Source organism: Myxine glutinosa, chromosome 2, assembly GCF_964187855.1.
Source record: "Myxine glutinosa chromosome 2, kmMyxGlut1.1, whole genome shotgun sequence".
NCBI classification, from domain to species: Eukaryota; Metazoa; Chordata; class Myxini; order Myxiniformes; family Myxinidae; genus Myxine; species Myxine glutinosa.
In genome coordinates this window covers 230,515,542-230,531,525 of record NC_136262.1, presented here as the reverse complement: position 1 = coordinate 230,531,525, position 15,984 = coordinate 230,515,542, and the positions used below count along the sequence as shown (strand labels likewise).

General features: G+C 40.3%; 1 protein-coding gene across 1 annotated transcript in view; it reads left to right on the top strand.

Annotated features, from left to right (window-relative positions):
* LOC137422149 (protein unc-13 homolog B-like) overlaps positions 1-15,984 on the top strand; it is a 180,088-nt gene that overhangs the window by 5,268 nt on the left and 158,836 nt on the right. The gene's annotated exons all lie outside the window — the stretch shown is intronic.

Genomic DNA, 15,984 nt, shown 5'->3' with positions numbered 1-15,984 from the left:
TCAACTTTTGGATATCGATTGAGTTTCTTTTTTTAACATATGTGTTATGGTTTTTGATGTACAATTTCATTTACGGATGTTTTCCGGTGGTTCTTTGATATTTTTTTTTCTGGTGTGCCGGCCTCGGTGTCTGTTGGCATGCCAAATTTCAGCTTCTACGACACCCAGAAGGTATCGAACATTAATATCAGTCAGTCAGTGGTTAGAGAAAGCTTTATACATTATATACATTATAATTATATGTATATATATATATATTAGCAGGAGCCACTAGGCACTGCCCTGTGGGTGTGGGAGGGGGGGTGACAGGTTGTTGGGGGACTTCGAATGCAGGGGAGGTCTGTGGGATCATCAACGCCTGTGCTCTAGTTGCCAACATGCGGTTATTTGTCTGTGCTCCATCTTTTTTTTTCAATACTGAGTGCCAAGCAAGGAAGCAGCACGTACCACTTTTATAGGCTTTGGTATGACTTGGCTGGGGTTTAAAATACTGACCTCCCTGTCTCGGACTGAATGCCCAAACCTTTTTGCCACTAAGTCGAGTTGAAATAATGCTTTTTCCCTCCGAGCTGAATCTTAAGCAGCTCCCGAAGGATGTCTTGGAGAAATACACGACAGTCTTCCGCTATACTAACTGACCTATCAAAGGGACCACAACAATTGTTTTTAAATACACAATCCCCCTAGTTGCTTGACGAGTCTACATTTTCTGATGAGGCAACTTCTGCATCAGTGGTAAAGTCAACAACCACAATTACCGCATTTTTTAGACACAAAAACCTCAAGAAGTCTGGCAACATATTAGAGACTGATCAAAAATCAGTGAATGGTGATCTTTCAGGAAGTTACATGTCAGTGATCCTTTTTTTTTTTTGAAGAAGCAACAGTCAATGGTGAACGTTACTTTACAATGTTGAAGAATTTCGTTATCCCTGAACTACAACGATTACATTTTTCAGGTCGCACATTCTTTCAGCTGGATGATGCTCCCTGACACTATGCTTCAAATGTGCGACAATTTTTGAATGACATCTTCCCAAGTTTATTGGTATACGTGAATCAAAATTGTTTGGACGTGTTGTAGAAGTGTGTACAATAAAGAGAATGTCCACGCCTCAAGAACAAGGTCAATATTTAATTCAAAGGAGAAATCTCGCTCAAATGTAAAAGTTTACAACACAATTAAACAGAACTTTGCCGGCATACTCAAACAGGACTCCAAACGACATATCAAGCAAGTCTTCTGTCAATTCGGTCTGCATCTTGTCTTTTATAGTATTTTGTTGAGACAAAGAAATTCCTCTGGGCTTTGGAGAGTCCGCTTGAGCGATGAGGGTTCGATCAAGGGGCCAGAGATTTAGATAATGAATGAATGAATGAATGAATATGAATGAATGAATGATCGTTTTAAGGCCATTTTCCCCACTAGAGTGGGGGTTAGCCTTTGGGGGTTAGTGGGGGTCAGAGATTTAGATAGGCATGCGTAAAAGCCATCTGGTTTCTATTTCAGCATAAACCCCAAAGATAAGAATTCCAGACCAAGTATTCAGACATTCCAATTGTCTGGAAAGTGCATTTCAGGTTTTAACATCGTTGCACAGACAATCATTTCTTTTAAGTATATCTAAGCACATCACATAATTTCTATAATTCATAATGCGGATTACTCAAGGAGTTATTGCTAAATATATGTTAATCCACTTTATTAGCATTCCATATTGTAAAGATTATATAATACTGCTGTGCATCACAATTAGTATTATAAAACAACACCCATGTTTCTGTGCTTTCTTGCAATGAAAAGAGTACGAACAGGTTAGAATCAAATGCAAAGGATAACTCACTTACTTGAATAAAAGAGGGACATTTACACTCAGTAGTCCGTACAGACTTCTACAGATGCCTCATTCACTTGGCCTGTACTGACTGGACTACTGACATGTTTTTGATTGGGTGTTGAAAATTGCAAATATTTCCATCGCGATTCATTTTGAATCGTCTACTGGTGCGATAAAAGAACAAAACATAAAAGTGTTATTAAATACTTTGTGCTTTCTATGACGGTGATTATCATGAAGTTGTCAGGTATGTCAGTGTTTGATGGTAGGAAAAGCTGTGTGTGGAATCTTGCAACGCTGCAGTTCCTTGCAAAAGAATCCCGGAGGGCTCCTTCGTGGTCATGGTTGAGTCGTTGCCATGAAATGCACTGCCCAGCAGAGAAAACCTACAGGAGCAGCTGATTTTATGCTGAAATTATCAGAATCACTACAATTTAACACAGGTGGAGGCCACTTATCTTGGTGTGTGATTTTGAAGGTGATTGGTTACACATGAGCTAATTTACAATTGCTATTATAATAGAGGTAGACACTTATCCAACCAAGATATTCTAGTTTTGTATTTTAATTAATTTTCTGAAATTTGTAGAATTTGTTTTTCACTTGAAAGTTGTGGGTTACAACGTGTAAATAAAGGTGGAAAAAGTCTGATTTGATACATTTTAATTCGAGGCTATAAGGCAACAAAAGGTGAAAATTCTGAAAGGGGTTGTGGACTTTTTATCGGCACTGTACCTGGTAGCTAATGCAATTCAAGTCTTCTTCAAAAAGCTGCTTTGTATGTTGCTTACATTTGATGCCATCAACCAGGTAGATGATATCACAAAGATGGTTTGAGAATATTACAAAGTACCTCAAAAGGATAACTTCAAACTCACCGTTGGAACTGCAACAAAGCAGAGTCTGAAATATGTGTTTATGAAGGTGACATTTGTTTTGCTGATGAAAGGAAGTTCTATAAAGGAGTGGGAGCATTTTATGTGAAAGCAACTTCTCAGGCCTTATATAAATTACCCTTTGATGATAGTGTCCTCAACTCCAAGATTTTGGAACTTTGAAAGGAACATAGAGTGCAGGCTACATTTAACTCGGTGGAATTTTTCTGTGCAAAGTACTCAGAATGTATTCAGTTTACACCTGCACAAATGGATAAGCTGCAAGTGGAACGTGCAAGCTACCAACTTCTTGAGAAGCATGATATTCCTGATGTAGTCTGGGAAAAAGCTATAATGTACGAGGAAGGGGCAGAAGAGGAGGAGGAGAAGGAGTATCACAAAATGGATATCAAATGGGTTACACATCGGATATTAAGAACTGTGATGCTTCAACTTGATTCAACTATTTGTCAAAAGTAACTAAATTGAATCTAATTATCCTACATTTCAATGCTGGAGAGGCGAGAGTGTTCATCCTCATCAAACAGAATAATAAACCAACCCGCGGGGACGTCTTCATGCAAATTGTGCACTGTCATCCATTATACAAGTAAGACTGGCTAACAAGTTTTCGTGTACGTATTGTATGGAAACCTCCAATGGAACTGTTGAAGTCAGCAAAGAAGAAACGAAGACACGCACAAGAAGTAGATCAATTAGAATTCTTTGTCGTTGCACAATATCTTTATTTTACCAAATGTAACCTGAAAGCTTGCCCTCATTCATTTGTCTAGAAAACACTGTACTGCATTTCCTTGGTTATTTAATTAGCTTAATAGATTGGTAATGGTTATCACTATTATAAATACTAAGGTCATCCCAAAAACACAATTCATTTTATCACTTTTTTTTTTCTCCAGGAATGTCAGGATAAAAATCAGTTTCTGGTTAATAAATGTGAGAAAACCATGGTTTTGATGTATTCTTTTATTCATGGAATATTTCACATACCATCTTCTGCCAATCTGCCACTATAAAAACATTTCCTTGGAAAAAAATTTGACCGGATCAGTGTTATAAAATAGTGCCTCAAAACTGCTGAGCATGTACAGATCACCTGAAACCATAGGGCTTTTGAGGCCCTAAGGTGGGCCTGAACCCCACACATTAAGGCTAGGTTTATGCTTATGTACTAGCTGCTGTGTCTTTTGCATGGCACAACCAAATCTCAAGATTTTGTTTAACCCTGACAGGTTGGCAAGCCTGCTTCATAAACACCCTGTCGCAGTGGTGCTTCACAAGCAGGCGATTGCATCACAAAGTATGCTGTCCATATGGATATGGCACTTTAACCAAGAGGCCCCATTTGTAATGATCTTGTGGTGACATCTACCACAAAGAGCAGCTAAGTACACCAACACTTCTACTGACTCTTGCAGTGAAGTCAATGTCAAATCACAACAAATGCAATTATTTTCTACGCCGCTGCTTTGGCAGTTCCCAACACTCTGGAAAGGATGTGGAATTATTCTATCCATCCAATTATTTTCATAGACAGTACCACTTTCATGATACCCCAGCAAGCAGGCAAAGAGGCGATGCAGAAAGGGTTTAGCAATTTATTTTTGTATTACTTTTAAAATATACACTACATGTTGAGTGTTTTTCTGAAGATAATATCAGCAAATAGGTGGGAAATGAATTTTCTTTTTTTATAACAGGAACTTGGAATAAATTTGCACACTTGTAAGCCAGCCTTTATTAATCGACCGCCTGCATCATAAATCCTGAATTTCCACTTCTAATTGCGCTTCCATTTTCTTCCTTTCTGTGCCATGACATGACAAAAGTGAAAAACAGACAGTGATGTTTTTATTGGTATTTTCCTGTAACTACAAAATTCCTATCATCCTCTCAATAGCTTCCCAGCAGTCCTGTATTTAAAGGTGTTAGGGGAAGGTGTGCAGTCATCCTTGCTGTGTTTTAACGAATCTGAATTCAAAGTGCCCCTGATGTTTCCTTGATCATGGTTTATTATAATGATCAATCTTACAGATGCTGATTGATTTATTGCTTTGCTCTGGCAATGGTGCTTCTAGGCTCAAAGGCACACAGCATGCTGATTAATAGCAGAGACTTTCAATGTTTGACAAGAAAGAGAGAGAGAGGGAAAAATGATGGCAAGAATATTTCCTTAAGCACACAATTTAGAAGATGGTCAGGCAGGTGCAGGGGCTTAGGAATGGCTTAGGAATGTGGGGGTGTCCAGCTTGTAAAAAAAAAAAAAGTTACCATCACTACGTGCTCCAAAGGTGTGTCCTGTTAGGGAGAGTTCAGCATATCCCCCTCCCAACTCCCTCTCGTAACACTCTCCCTCCTCGAGGAAAAAATTGAAACTCTAGGAATCCTTGTATGCAGTCTGGCACATTATATGGATATCATTATATGGATAACAGAATGGCTGGTAAAATGTTTCAAGGTTTCTACTTCTGCAGAGAATTTTTTTTTCCACGATGGGGCTGAAAATGATGTAACAGTTGTCCATCGTAATTTTTGAAAGCGATCTATTTCAGGAAAATTTGGTGGAACATTCTGAAATTCAAAGCTCCATGTTATATCCGAGTACTTTGTGCATTCTCTAACTTTGTTTGTCTTCAGTCAAATTGGCCCAAATACTTTCTCCTTGAATCATTGCTTGACAAAAGTTATTCACCAATGACAATATGTTGATCTTGTCTATGCAATCTTTCATAGTATAGAATTTCAGTGTTGTTTGGCTAGTTGTTCACTGTTCTCAGGACTGAATGACTTTGCTCAAATGGTGCTGAGGTGATTGGCACTGTGTAGTACTGCTTAAGAATTTTGTGGACTTCAGTAAAGAGCTTGATCTTACCGAATAAATCTGTAGACATAACCTTGGCAAATGGTCTCCATTATAATTACACAGACCGTGCTGGTCTCTGATCTTATAAGATTTGGTAACCTTTGTACCTGGAAGCTTAGACATTTTTGATTGGCATTTTATACTGGTCTTCAATGGATTTTGGTATTCTGGAATACTCCCCATTAGCAATTATGAGGGGAAGGTTTTCGAGATCCTGGAGGAGGCACATGCCTTTTTGCTCAAATCTTCTGTCAAGCTCTTGATACAGAATGTCAAGGAATTCATATAACTTCAGTTAGGAGTAACTGTACTCCTCTACAGAGAAGTTGTGTGGCTGCATGCCTTCGTCAGTTGCCCTTGGTGGAGTGGTCCTGCTCAGTAGTACTGGGTTCCCTCTTAATCCCTTTTATTCCTCTAAGACTGGGGTTCTTAACCTGGGGTATCCATACCCCTTGGGGGGTATGGGGACCAAAATCTGGGGGTATGGGACTCATAATAAATTATAATAATAAATTGTAATAAATTCAATGAAATATCAACTTTAAATATAGAATAAATAAATATTTAAATATAAATATATATATTTCAAAACAAATTATATTTGTATAATTATATTTCAAACAAATATAAATTCAAACATGGCGAACTTTCCAATCCTTGGCGATATCCTTTTTGATGGAGAAGATGAAAAGGCATTGCCTGGGGAAATACTTCAAGAAGTCAAGGACCATTTGAAAGTCAGAAGTAGCAATTTTGAGGGTTACTTCTCAGATATTGATGATCTTAGCACGGAATCCATTTGGATCCAGAACCCTTTCTCGTTTGATATTTCTACGATGAGTGACGACGATTTCGTGAAGGATGATTTGATCGAGTTCCAAGAAGATCAAAGAAAGAAAGCTGATTTCGGAAAGGCTGGGCTGGATTTTAAGCAGTTTTGGTGTGAGCAGATAGCAGCTTACCCTAGCTTGGCGAAGAGGGCAATGAATGTGTTGGTTCCCTTCACAACTACGTATCTCTGTGAAACAGGTTTCTCTGCATTATTGAACCTAACTCAAAGTGGAGAAATCGACTTGATGTGTCCGGTGATATGCGAGTGGCGTTGTCACGAACTGTGCCGATTCCATATTCTGATTGCACAAAAACAACAGCAACAATCTCACTAGATTAGTAAAACGGCTTGCATAAAACTTGCATGTTTTAGTTTAGTTTAGTTTGTTTTGTTTCTTTGTTAACAAGCAAAGAAATAAATAGGGATAAAATCCTCATGATTTTCTTTCCTGTTCTGTTCCTAATTATCCATATGTAAAACGAAGCTATTGAGATATTTTGAAGTCACATTGGAACCTAATGGGACTGGTAATCAGGTGCGGATCCCCGAACTTGGCCCATTTTCTGGGTAATAAGTTACCAATTTTCATCCAAAAAAATAGGCAATTAAAGTAAAAACACCCCTCAGAATGCACCACAGAGCACCTATAAATCAAAAAAATTATAGGGAGACATGCCCCCAGTCCCCCCTAGCTATGCGCACCTTTGGTGCGCCTTGGTCAGTCAACAGTCTGGCGAAGGGGGTATGGGGACATCTTGGGCAATCCGTTGGGGGGTCTTAACAGGGAAAAAGGTTAAGAACCCCTGCCCTAAGATGTGATCGCAGAACTTGTGCAACTACTCCTCATTAGTTTGCTGTTGGTAGGTGCGTAACAAGGAGAAGGATTTCATTACACTCTCAACTTGTGTATCTGACCTTGCATATTTATTGACACCTTTTCTGCCCGAGAGATGACAAGCTATTCAGCAACACTTGATAATTAGATGCAGTATTGCTCCAAGACCTGGTGTCACAGTCCATTGAGTCAGGCAAAGTGGTGTCAGCTGACAGGAGTTCTCTTTGCCAACTTGAATCTGGATTTGCGCAAAGATGGTCAATTGCTTTGGGGAAAACATTATCACCTTTCAAGCACAACATCCAGTGAATTCCAGATGGGCTTGATTTTGCCGAGCAATCTTCTTCTTCATCTTCTTTCAAATGCAGCACGACTGCTGGGTAGCATTATTGGCTGGCAGTGCAGCTGTACCACTGATGATTTGAGATGGCTGAGCTGTTCTCATGTTAAATGTGGGTAGCAACACCATGAATGCTTTCCTGCCTATTTGATGCCCCATCATATGCTTGACCACGTCATTAATCCAGCCCTATATTGCAGCATATCAAGACATCTGTCAAGGTCTTCGTGTGGGTTTCACTGGTAATATCTGGCACCACAACAAATCTGTGATTCCTCATATACCTGCTGGCGGCATTCAACCAAACTTGTGCAAATATTGAACTGTCGATATATTTAATCGGCAATAATTGAGTACCAGACTGTTTCTGGAACTTCAGCTAGGACTAAGCGTAGAACAGAAGACCGATCTTTTTATCAGCTTGTTAACAATCTCAGGTGATATGTAATTTTTCTGGCTGAACCAGTCACCCATTTCCAGAATGTCATTCCCTCTCAGTTTTTAATTAGCTAAAACATATTGCTTTCGGCATTATCATGACCTCCAACGAGTTCGCCCTGCCTGAGCAAACACTCAATTAATTTAATCATGCATTGAAACTTGAGCAAATACTCTATGGATTGAAGCTCCTTTCTGTATTTGCTGGTCTTCCCTCAATGTTTGTTTAAGCTGCACATCTACCCAAGTCTCCCAAAGCCATCAGCTTTAGAGCTTCTTCTGTAAAGTGTACGACTCTGATGGTGTTCCTTGCTTTCTTCCAGTTCTGAAATCTGATTTGTGTAAAGGTCCTTTCTGCATTTTTACTATATTAATGAATTTTACATTCTTCTGCTGTACAAATAAAACATTTGCGTTTATTGTCCCCCGTCGCACCGCGGAGCGAAAGGGGGACTATGGTTTTCCCCTGCGTCCATGCGTGCATGCGTCCGTGCATCCGTCCGTGCGTGCGGACGTGCGTGCGTGCATGCGTAAGCGAAGGACCGAATTCTAATTTGGTGTGTGGGTGCAACTAGGCATATGGAAGAACCCTATTGAAAATTAGGTCGCCACGTCCAAATCCAAGATGGCCGCCGCCATGTATGTCTGAACCTTGTTCCTCCTCTCAAACGGGGTCAGCCATCTCCCTGGACATATCTCAAGTATTCGACAGTCTGACATCCTACTTTGCTGGACAAGCTTTCTGTCTGTCGCATAGAAGGCTGCCTTCATTCCTGGATTTCTGACTTCCTCGAATTATGTAGTGAATGTGTTTCCATCAGTGGAACTCTGTCCTCTCATCTTCCAGTGGAGGCTGTGAGTTCACCAAGACAATGATTTGGCCCAGTCTGGTTCCTCATTAATATAAATGACCTTTTTGATTTTCGGAACAACTCTCTTCCATTTTTCAGATGACTGCATATTGTGTAGTTCAGTACCCCATCCCTATGCTAGGTGGACAGGAACTACGTCTCTCTGATTATCTGAAAATGATTAGGCTCTGGCCTGTTACAGTGCCTTCAGAAAGTATTCACACCCCTTGACTTTTTCACATTTTGTTGTCTTACAGCCTGAATTTAAAATGGATTAAATTGAGATTTTTTTTGTCACTGTTCTATGCATAAAACTCCATAATGTCAAAGTGGAATTTTTTTTGTTAGAAATTTTTACAAATTAATAAAAATGTAAAGCTGAAATGTCTTGAGTCAACTGCTTTGCGATGATAATCCAAATTGAGCTCAGGTGCATCCAATTTCCTTTGATCATCCTTAAGATGCCTTTACAACTTGATTGGAGTCCACATGTAACCAATTCAATAGATTGGACATGATTTAGAAAGAAACACACCTTTCTATACAAGCCATAAGTTATCACAGTTGACAGTGCATTTCAGAGCAGAAACTCTACCAATCTAGATGTGCAAAGCTGATGCAGACATACCCAAGAAGACTCAAAGCTGTAATCGCTGCCAAATGAGCTTCTATTAAGTATTGACTCAGGGGGTTGAATACTTATGTAACTTAGATATTACTGCATTTCATTTTAAATAAATTTGTAAGCCTTTCTAAAACAAAATTCGACTTTGATGTTATGGGGTACTTTGTGTGGATCTGTGACAAAAATCTCAATTTATTCCATTTAAAATTCAGGCTGTAACACAACGAAATATGAAAAAATTCAAGGGGTGTGAATACTTTCTGAAGGTACTGTTAGTGGAACTTGTCCTTCAATCCTGGAAAATTTCAGTTTTACCCTATCGCTCCAGAATGATTATGAACGAAACCCAAATATATATTTCCTTGGTCCTCCACTGGAAGGGGATCAGTCTCTTGAATTTCTGGGCCTCCCCATCTGCTATGACCTTTCCCAGGATGAGTGCATAGGAAAGATGCCCCCCAAAGCCATGATCCAAGTCTTTCATTGGAAAAACAGAGCAACTCACAGTTTATAAAGCCTTTGTCAGTAGCTCAATGGAGTATTGCTCTCTGCTATTGGCTGACCATTCAGAATCAAATCTGTCTCTCCTGTATTCTGTGGAATCTAAAGTTATCAGAATTATTGGAATCTCTCTTGATGAGGCTGAAGCACTCCGTCAGTTGCTCTCACATAGCGGGCAGGTCGGTGGTCTCTTTGTTTTCGAATGTCTATTCCTCAACATTGCTCCGTCTTCTCTCTTCTCCAACCCTCCCCACCAACTTCAGGATGCACACATTCTTCCAGTATACCTCAACTTGTTAAACTTCGAAAATCCCAGCTGCCTGCTCACCTCAACTCTTTTACTTCGTATTTCTCCAGCCAATGGAACCACCTTCCAGAGCCTCTTCTCTCGCACTCTTTCATCCAGGACTTCAAGCAAACAGTGCACCACCATCTCTTCCATCCCCAATTCACATTTTTTTATATTCATCTTTCCTTATCAAACCATCTTATTTGCCAGTTTCAGTGCTCTCACCTCTCCCCGCTCTATTTTGTGTTATCCTGATCATTAATTTCATTGATGATTGTTGCGGTGTCAGATATACCTTTCTCTTCCAGCCTCTCCCCTGTAAACCTCCCCCACCAAAAAGATAAAACACTTGGCTTGGACACTTCTCAGCCTATCTTTGTATTGCCTGCCTGTTCTCTCGAGAATTTCCTTGTCCTTGGATTGATGTGGCATGTCGCCTTTGCAGAATATTGCGGAGCATGTTTGCTCGTCTCCAGAGGCCTGCTCATATGGGGAAAAACACAAAAACGTGCTACTGCGTTGTATGTGGAATGTTCAATAAGAACTTGATGTCTATGTTTAACCATAACCTAACTCTAAGTTGGCCAATCCAAATAACTCTAACATTTCACAGACAAAATTCCATAAACATTGTTAATGCCCAGTGAAAGATTCGTTGTTATAGCATCCCCTAGTTAACCCTTGCTCTCCCTCCCACTTCCCCACACTCTTACATCTTATAGTTTTCTTTTTAGATTGAAAAGCTCTTCATTGTAAACCGCATTATCAAATCATTCACCAGCAAACTGTATGTTTTTCACGAGTGATGTGTTTTTCCAAATATTTCACGGGAAGTTTTTTTTTTCCGAGAATAAATCGTCATCCACAATTTCCAATAACACAGCAATCGGATTGGGTGCCACACTTTCAAATGTGCTTTGTTCATATCTAGGTCATGGGTATATGTCACAGGGGAGCTCGTTTTAAAACTCAAAAATTTAAATTGATGTTTACTGCGATAAATTCGAAAACACCAAGTCAGAGGCTGGATGTAAATTCCACTCACTTTGGTTTATCATCCTGACAGTCTTCCAATTGAAAGAGTCATGCAGAGAAACTTGAAAATTCTACATCATGACACAGAAACTGCTTCTACCTTCTCTCATCCAGAACTATCATACTAAAATACGCCATTTCGTGTCTGTCTCTCTGATGAATTTTTGACCCCAATACATTCCGTCCTTATCCAATCTCAACCAAACTTGACAGGATGACGAAGGGTTACATAATGAAGGTTGTAGCGCATTCATTTGCCCCCCTCCCCAAGGGGGTTTTCTCCTCCGAGCGGGGTTTCCCCACCACTGCCGTCAATGGGTTGCGTGTTGAGGAGTATAGCCATATTAAGTTAGCTTTATCGTGGCGTTTTTCCAAAGATGCTTTTAATAACAAAATTAATGATAATCGCATATTGTTAATGTTATTACAAAACAATATGAAGACTAAAAATGTCCCACTTCCCCAAGGCGTTTTTTCTGCAGTGATAACGTGTATAAATAGCTTATAGTTATAACTAGGAAAGGTACCCGCCCTATGGGCGGCGCTTAAATTGGGAAGCCCAAATGAAAAGGAAAAATATCATAAATTGAATGCTTTTTTTATTTTAAACGATTCATATAAACATCCGTTGAATCATATCACACGCAAATCATCAAAATCTGAACAGTACATAGCGCCCATTTTGAAAAAAGATTGAATTCTGCAATACAGAAGCGGCCGCTACACGTCTTTCTCAGTCGCGCGTTTATGTGTGAAGAGTGCGCGCCGAATCTGTAACACGGAAGCGGCCGCTACACCTGTTTCTCAGTCGCTTTGCATATGCTGCCATATTACTTCGGAGCCGCACGTTTATATAGGAAGAGTTCGTCAGGAGTCGATCTACTCTCTCCTGGTATGTAGAATAAACAGTATTTGTAGCATTTCAACAAAAGCCACATCACTGTTCGTATCGGTAAATATTATTCCATCGTGTTTGGAAAAACTGGAAAATTGGAAAACTTGGAAAAATTGGAAAAACAATATAGCCTATTTTACTCCCAGGGGTCCCAGGAGTACCCACCCAAAATATCGTTGTGATCGGTTGAGCCGTTTTTGCGGTACTTTCGAAAGGACGGACGGACATTTGGTCAATTATAGTAAGATGGCATTTCCGTGGGAGCAACAGCAACTGCTTCTACGGGAAGTAAAAAATATAATAAAGCATAAACACGTATGCTTAGCTTTTTAAACAGTTGCTAATGCTGTTTATAACATTAAATGAAGAAATGTGGAGGAATCCCGACATCCATGAAGTAAGGTTGACTTGCAGAACTGAGCGGAGATCTACTGTACTCTTATATAACTCACAAATGTTGGGTTAATAACATGGCCCTTTCTGCCACTACCGTGGCAGAAACTTTTGAAAGCGAACTTTATCTCACAATCTTTCTCAATCTCAATCTGAATTGAATTTCAGGTCTGGGGGTCAAACACAGCTTGAGAAATCGTCAATTTAGGCATTTTTTGAGTCGTCTGTAACTATTGCTATGGTAACGGGCTGTCTGACCGTAAAACGTCAATATTTTTGAATTTTTTTTTCATGATTTTGTTCCTGATACTCACTCACAACTTTTAGGTAAATTACATTGAATTAGGAAAATCACCTCCGATTTGGCCCAGCCGTCTCTACCCAGGGCTGTTCTGGATTTACCTGTACTACCGCAAACTTAATCCATTGTATTTCATGCTTACTCTGAAGTCTGTAATAAACTTTATATCGGTAAAACTGGATGACACCTTGGAGACCTTTTCTGCAAACATCTCAACGAGTTCAGAACCATTAATAACGACATTGGTTAACCAATCACCAGCCATTTTATCCTGGCATAACATCCCAATCTTCATGTCCGTTTGCAGGTTATACTCTTCCATGAACCAAAATGACTCCCGGAAACTCAAAGAACTGCATTTCATATTTAAATTGGGAACATTGAGCACCAAATGGTTTAAATAAAAGGTTTTCTTTCTGTTAATACAACATTAATTATTATTCATTATTTACCCCTTTCCTTCAGTGGTTAAATTGATTTCCTTCACCCATTTTCCACCAATTTGTCACTCCTGACACTCACACGTCTCTCCAATTGCCATTGCTCATCCTCATTACATCAGTAGTGAGATCATTGGTGCGGATATCATGAACCTGGTATTTCTGGGCAAGTCCCGAAACGTCAGCACGTCGAAGTTTGTTTTTTTGATGGCAGATGACCCAATCTGTTTTATCACTTTGTTTTTATACTCTTGTGCCACCAACACAGACCATTAGCTAGTTCAGTGCTGGAATTAGCAACTAGCTCTGTAAATTGTAAGAGCTCCACTCAGTGCTGCTTACATGACGCATGGCGACGCATACAAGGAACCTTGACGTAGGAGGAGGCCATCAGTCACATCATGCTTGCACATTTCTGCCATTGCCCATATACCCCTTGACCCATAATTGTCCATATACCCGCACATCTATGTACCTATATAATTCTAGTTGAAACTTTTGTCCCATTTCTGCTGTCTTTACCTCTACAGGGAGACCATCCATGTATTAACTACTCACTTAGTGAAAGACCCTTTACTTGATGTCCTCCTCAATCTCCACTTCTTCATCTCCAGCTTTGGCCCCGGTCCTATTGCTCTCTATTCTTTTGAATAACCCTTCCACACTTATTCTGTCTCAACCCTACATTACCTTAAACATCTCTATCAGATTGCCGCATTATCACCTCTTTTTTAACGTCAAAAACCCTGTCTCAGCCGCTCCTCCCAGAGTCCAGTGACACCATGACCAACCAACCGAGCCGCTCTATGCTGACCCCCCTCCACAGCCTTCATGCCTAAATCTGCATGTGCCAATCCCCTGCCTAAACCATGAAAGCATCCAGACCCCCTGAATATGACCACCTCCCTCTCTGCTGTCTTCCCTACCTCCAAATCAGCATCATCCACAAAAAAAACACAGAAAGGCGACTCCTAACCCCACTGAAAATCATGAAAAACTATAGTTCATAGAACAGGATACTCCACGCAGTGTTGAAGTATCCACTTCACTTTTAATTAAAATAATTATTTTAAAGATCGTAAAAAAAAATCCGGAAGTTTAGCGCCACTGATGCTATCTTATACATCACCCTTATACACCACCCGATATAACTTGTCCAAGTACTGCAAAACTGGAGGTTCTTGGAAGTATTAAGAAGACGATTTGTGTTTTACAGTATTCACGTGTATAATTCATTTTAAAGAATATGCTGCAACTGCAACACAGTGCAGTTTTACACACGATGTAAAATGCTGCACTTCGTATAAATACATTGCGAGTTTTACCGCCATTTTACCCAGTGTCTACGACACCACCCAATCTAACACATTACATTAGTTATTCGTGCTTGTTGTATGTGTCCTTTATAACATCCTTAAAAACAGTAAGTGTCCTGGTAGGAATGATTTTCAATTTTGTTTGACTGCCAGGTAGGCTGACAGAGTAAAACAAATATTATCTTGCTGTGCTCTGCGCATGTGCGATCAGGAAGAATTCAGAGCCAAAGTCCTGTTCAACATCAGATTTGTCTTCCGATTCATGTTCCGATTCATGTTCAATGTACAAGATACAATTTAAATAAGTTGCTTGGCGATCATAAACTGATAAGATCGACGGACGTACTGACAGACATTAACCAACTGCTCAACCACGGTTTTCACTTCGCATACGCGGAGTAACAAGGGTCCTAGAACTGATCTCCGAGGTACCCCACCACTCACCCTCCTCCAGCCAGACAACCCCCTCCACTCCCTTGGAACACCCGCACCAACAACCAAAGACTCTCCTTGTCCACAATTACCAAGCCAGTCTCCAGTCCAGCAGGCCTCTCTACCAGCCACCCCACAAGCTCCCACCCCAGCCAACAGCCCTAGCTCCACGTGGCACCCCATCAAATGCCCCCTGAAAGTCCAGATACACCACATCCACCACGCTTCCCTCAACCACCCAGCCAGAAACCGGCCCATATAACTCAAGTAAATTTGTCAAACATGACCTACCTTGAGTAAATCCATGCTGACTGTGACTACCTTCAACCAGTTTGGATTTATTCAAATGGATGCTTCCCTATCCATTCCATAATGAACGTCTCCAACACCTGTCATACCGGCCAGGGATCGATGTGAGAGTGACTCTAAACTAGAGATGCTCGTCTTTTCCAGGACAAAAAGAAATCCTATTGATGACTGGTCATGTTTTCCCAGTCGATGTCGTTTTGATGGCGATTCCATAACAGAAGACTCTGTAATCTGGTTGCACATTTGTACCTGGTAGTCACACATTTAACACAAGGGCCACCACTCTCTATCTTCACAATGTAATCGATTTTCACTCCATACTTTTGATACTGTCATATGTTTATTCATCAACAGGCTGTTGGAAAGGATCGTTTCTTCCATTTTTCTAGGAGAATTGAAGGGAACCGTTCAAATATCGTTGTTGCTCTCTGGCGGCCACTATTATCCCACCTTGTGGGGTCGGCCAGGAGAATCTTGGCCCAAGTCTTTTACGAACCGGCCTGGCCAGGCCTGGCATTCGCCAAGTTAGGGCAGGAATTTGGAATTTGGCCTGGG